Source organism: Pseudophryne corroboree, chromosome 1 (genome assembly GCF_028390025.1).
Source record: "Pseudophryne corroboree isolate aPseCor3 chromosome 1, aPseCor3.hap2, whole genome shotgun sequence".
Classification (NCBI taxonomy): domain Eukaryota; kingdom Metazoa; phylum Chordata; class Amphibia; order Anura; family Myobatrachidae; genus Pseudophryne; species Pseudophryne corroboree.
In genome coordinates this window covers 985,191,888-985,198,051 of record NC_086444.1, presented here as the reverse complement: position 1 = coordinate 985,198,051, position 6,164 = coordinate 985,191,888, and positions in this window count along the sequence as shown.

Here is a 6,164-nt window from a genome sequence, read left to right as displayed (position 1 = left end):
AACCATATGGAGCCACCAGACAGCCCATTAGACAGAGAATATAAAGAGTGGGAGTAGCACAGGAAGGAAACAGGAAAGGATGAAGGCAGTGAAGGGGCACAGGGCAGGATGATGACAGTGGAAGGGCAAAGGGCATGATAATGACACTGGTGGGACAAAGGGTAAGATGATGACAGTGGAGGGACGCTGGTGTGGTTGGAGAGACACTGGGGATGGCGTTGTATAGATGCAAGGGGGAGGTGTTGGGGAGATGCAGGAAGATGATAATGCATTGGGGGGATGTTGTCACTAGAGAGAAGCAGGGGGATGGCTCTGGAGAGATGCAGATGGATGGCACTGAAGAGATGCATGGGGGGTAGATGGCACTGGAGAAAAACAGGGAGATAGTCCTGGAAAGAAGCAGTGGGTGGCACTGGAGAAAAACATGGGAGGCATTGGAGAGATGCAGGGGGATGACGCTGGAGAGATGCAAGGGGAATGATTGGGCTGGAGAGATGCAGGGGATGACGCTGGAGAGATGCAAGGGGAATGATTGGGCTGGAGAGATGCAGGGGATGGCACTGGAGATATGCAAGGGGAATGACTGGGCTGGAGAGATGCAGGGGATGGCACTGGAGAGATGCAAGGGGAATGACTGGGCTGGAGAGATGCAGGGGATGGCACTGGAGAGATGCAAGGGGAATGATTGGGCTGGAGAGATGCAGGGGATGGCACTGGAGAGATGCAAGGGGAATGACTGGGCTGGAGAGATGCAGGGGATGGCACTGGAGAGATGCAAGGGGAATGATTGGGCTGGAGAGATGCAGGGGATGGCACTGGAGAGATGCATCTGGATGCCACTGGATAGATGCAGAAGGAGATGAGGGTTATTTATATAACACACACGTATTCCGCAGAACTTTACAGACAGAATATTTGGCAATTCACATCAGTCTCTGTCACAATGGAGCTTACAATCTACAGTATATTCCCTATCATATGTACACACACACACACACACTCCCATTCACACTAGAATTACATTTGTTGGGAGCCAATTAACCTACCAGTATATTTTGGATTGTGGGAGGAAACCGAAGTACCCGGAGGAAACCCACACAATCATGGAGAGAATATACAAACTCCACACAGTTAGGTCCGTGGTGGGAATCAAATCCATGACCTCAGAGTTGTGAGGCAGTAATGCTAACCATTACACCATCCATGCTGCCAGATGGATGGAGGAGGGGGAGAGGTTCGACAGATGTGGGGGGATAGGGCTGGAGAGACACAGGGGGGAATAAGGCTGCGAAAAAGCAGGGGCGATGGCACTTTGTGGCAAATTGTGGACTGAAGGCATATTAATTTAAAACTCTTTAGTTCTTATTTGTAACACAATATTTATTATTATTTTTTTAAACAAAATAAAAAATAGGATTTGGAGACTGCAAGTGGAGTAGAGGAGCATGTTAAGAAGAGAAACCAGCCAGGAAAGAAAATCAAAGAAAATAAGCTACAAGCCAAGAAGAAAAGAAATAAGAAAAAAGGGGGCACTATGGAATATTGTCCACGGGAATGGGGGAGGTGATTTCATGCCAGGTTGGTCAAGGGGAGGGAGTCCCCATTACTCTGTTTTTCAGTAGGTGAATAGAACCTGTCTCTTCTTCCAAACAGTGCCCCAATGTTCCCGAATCCAACATTGTTCTGTGACCATATCACACAACCCACCAAGAGAACCTTTGCAATCTCGTGGCCCATTATGCAACAGTTAATAGATTATAAGATTGTGTGCAGGACCTTTCTACCGCTATGGCTGTTTGTTATCACCCAGTTTTGTGTACCCAATTGTAAAGCGCAACAGAATTTGCTGCGCTGTATAAAAAACTTTTAATAAAGAAATAATCATCCTAATGTATCCTAACTGGAGAGAGATCCCATCGCTCAGCTCTGTCTTAACAGCACTAATTACAGCTTGTGTCACAAAAGTTCAATTCTATTATCACAATAGTGTCCACTTTTACAAACTTCCTTTTAAATACATTTCAGTTTTGACCACTAGAGGAGTCTACAACCCACTTAATCATTCAGTGATGTCTTCAGCACCCTGTCCTGATGCCAAATGCAGTTCTTTTCTAAACTCTGCAATCTATATAATAATAATAATAATAATAATAATAATTATTATTATTATTATTATTATTATTATTACTACACATTCAGGTGCCAATAACAGATGCGGTCTAGAAATGAATAAATAGACAAATAAATGCACAGCAATAGTGTACACAAAATGGCTCCTTTACACACAACTATTTGCAGACTCCTCCCTATGTTTCTATGTTTTTGTGCTGCTCGCCGCGCTTATGTATTATAGGAATCTGCCCTTCCTTTTATATCTGAATTCGGTCTCCCATCAGTTTGAAACAAAAATAAATAAACAGGGCACCCATGTGATGCGCAGTTCATTTCTGCTCGACGCTCCCTTTATTTGCCAAAGCTGTGCAATCATTTTCCCACCAATCCGTTTCTGAAAATAAGCATTCTAGTTTTACAATTCCCAGCAGCACAGTAATGGAGCGCCCTGGAAAACCAGAACACATGGAAGCTGTAACGGGAATATATTTCTTCCAATATAGCGGTATGTCTCAGAACACACAGTCGCAGCACCCTGACATACATGGGATGAAGGAGTACTTATGAATAAAGCAGACATTGTGGGAAGCCCTCTAGATGTTTCTTGTCAATAGCTCCAACATAAAAATAAAAAGAGGACAATGTGGAATGACAGACTTATGGGGAAAGAGGGTCATTGGGGGATAATAGTGTTTAGGTCAGTTTTGCATTTGTAGTTTATATAGTGGCTTCTAGTGCCACAAACTATTTGATATAGCTCAAAATTATAACGGAAAACTGTCAAGGAATAGACTTGTAACAGAGTTATAGCTCCTGGCATAGGCGGATCCAGAGGGGGGGCACTCGGGCCCGTGCCCCCACTGTCATTTCTGACGACTTCTCTTTTTTTTCAAAAGGAGAACAGCAGCAGCACTACTGCTATTTCCGTCAGTCAGATTTGATAAAAGAGCCAGCAGGCACTAGGACCCACTGCAGCTCTAACAGCCCGTCCGTGTGGTAACCAATGGGAAGGCTGGATCTGCAGCTCCAGCCTACCCCTGCTCACACCGCAACCTACCTCCCCCACTGCCAGCCGACCAGAGTCCAGCCCAGGCGCGCGGTTCAAATGCCAGCATCGAGTAAGACTGTTACTTATGACTGTGCAGAAGGCTTCATCAGCCCTCACTGCACCGCCCAATAATCCCAGCGCTTCCTCCTTCACTTCCTTTACCACCATGCTAGGTGCAGTCAAACTCAGCCTCAGCTTTGAGAAGGCGGCCTGCAGTGGCGGATCCAGGGGGGGGGGGGGGCACCCAGGCACGTGCCCCCCCTGTCATTTAGGATCACTATAGCTGCAAGGGCTGTGGGGCCGCAGGTTGCATGAACGTACCCCGGCCCCCCTGCCACACCACAGATCGGATCTCTCTTCAGATCCGATCTGCGGTGCTGCGCTCCCCGGCTCCAGTCCACACTACTGCTCAGGGAGCCGGCTAGGCACACATTGTACAGATGGGGTGCAGGTGAGCTTTGGGCATCTCTGGCTGTGGTGCCACCACTGTGCCCTCATTATCCTTCACTGCCAATAGCATGAAGCACACCTGCAATGTCACTCAGATAGCAGCAGCTAGGAATAAGTGGGAAAGCAGAGGAACGCTATGGTGTACACGCCGGCAGGAGGCTCAGCAGGGCTACACTAGCAGCGCGTTACGTCCGTCTCTCCCCGCAGCAGCGAGATCAGTAGGCGGTCACTGTGGAGACAGGACACTGCTGGGCAGTGCTATAGTTACCGGCATCACACCCATCAGCTCCCTGTGCCGGGCACGCCCCGGAGCCTGCGAGAGGAAAGCGGACCCTGCTGTTACTGCTGCTGGGACGGCCGTACTCAGCTTCCCCGCCTCCGGGGATTATTCCTGGTGTTATCGCCGCCCCCCCCCCGCTCTGTGCTGCACTCACGGTCACTCCCCGCTCACATCCTCCCAGTCTGTGGCTGCTGCACACGGGGAGCCGGGGTGACTGCTTGCCCCATGCTGGCCACTGGAGTCCGGGGCATGACAGGAGGCTGCGGCAATGGCCAATGTCAGGGTAGCTCTGCGGGTACGACCGCTCTGCAAACGGTGAGTGCCGGGAACAGGAGGACCAGCAGTACATGTACATGCCACTTACCTACATGATACATGCCACTACTGCCCTACATGCCACATGCCACTTACTACTGCCCTACATGCCACTTATCTACATTCCACTTACTACTGCCCTACATGCCACTTACCTACATGCTACATGCCACTTACTACTGCCCTACATGCCACTTACCTACATGCTACTTACTACTGCCCTACATGCCACTTACCTACATGCTACATGCCACTACTGCCCTACATGCCACGTGCCACTTACTACTGCCCTACATGCCACTTACCTACATGCCACTTACTACTGCCCTACATGCCACTTACCTACATGCTACATGCCACTTACTACTGCCTTACATGCCGTTTACCATTTACCTACATGCCACTTACCACATCCCTACATGCCACTTATCGCTATACCTGCCAACTTTTTGCAACATATCTACATGACACTTACCACTTCCCTAAAGGTACATGACGCCACACTTGCATACTAAATAATATTTATCACATACTTACTGTACATGCTACATGACACTTACCACATCCCTACAGGGTACATGAGCAGGGCCTTATCACATACCCACATCAATGGTAGTGCATATACTAATTTGTATCCGCTGTTCTTCTATCAGGACACCTACAGTACAGTAGGTTTTGTGGCACTACATTGCATTTACAAAGGAGCAGAAGTGTATACAGGTAGAGGGGAAGAGTTGGGCACATTTGGGTACAGTGAAGGTGTTTATTGATGCACATATTGTGGGTCCCTTTTTATTAGAAATTTGCTCAGACTGGATCTTTGGTAATATGGGGAGAAATGTCACAGGGGAGGGGGGTCTTCTGTGCTTGGGGAAGATGCTCTATCTGGGGGTAGGGGGGGGGGTCTTCTGTCCTTTAAGGTATATAATGGTGTTGGAGAAGCTGTGATGTGATGTAGTGCATTGAAGTGGGGGAGTGATGTTAGGTAGGCATTGATGGGCGGGTAGGGGTGCTATGCCCAGTCCTGGTTACAGACTCTCACTCTGTCACCCACAACATCTGCCCCACAGACACTCACCCCGTCCCCCACCAGACCAGTCCCCGCACACTCAACCCGTCCCCCACCACACCTGTACCTGTCCCCCACCATACCTTTACCTGTCCCCCACCAAACCTGTCATTGCACACTCACCCTGTCACCCACCAGAACTGTACTCCATACCCCCAGCGTGATGAAACAAGGTTGTGGCTTGTGAGTACGGAATTCCCTGTGAGGCCACACCCACCATCCCAGGAGTTCGCACAAAGACCAACCCCCCCCCATGCCCGCCCGCCTGCCTTTCCCTATCGTGGTGCCCCCCCTGTCATTTTGTTCTGGATCCGCCCCTGGCTCCTGGTATTAGCATTACTAGTAAAGCCAGTCAGATATTGGGAAGTTCCTTGTTGTGGTCCTCTGATGATTCTGACAAGAGTTGAGCCCTTGTGATGACACTGCTCTCTGTTACCTTTTCCAGGTGAGTTTAGGGAATGAATACGTTCAAATCTACAATCACACAGCTACACCAGCCCAGCCTTTCCCACTGTTTAGACCAAGATGTAAATATGAAAGTTGTAAATTGGGGCAATACATACAGTATATGTTGATTTCTTTTTCTGTCATCTTGTGTTACACATATATAAAAGTGTTACGTTTTTTGAACATTAATTTTTTTTTTTCTCAGCAGCGTTTTGGAATTTGTTCTGTCTAAGATGTATTTATTAAAGTTTTGTATACGAATAATTATATACTCTCAAAATAAATGCATATACACTGGTCAGATTTTATACCACTACGGTTTATACGTGTATCTAATACCTCCACTGCTTATACATGTATACTCTATATTATACCACGAGAGAGAGAGAGAGAGAGAGAGAGAGAGAGAGAGAGAGAGAGAGAGAGAGAGAGAGAGAGAGAGA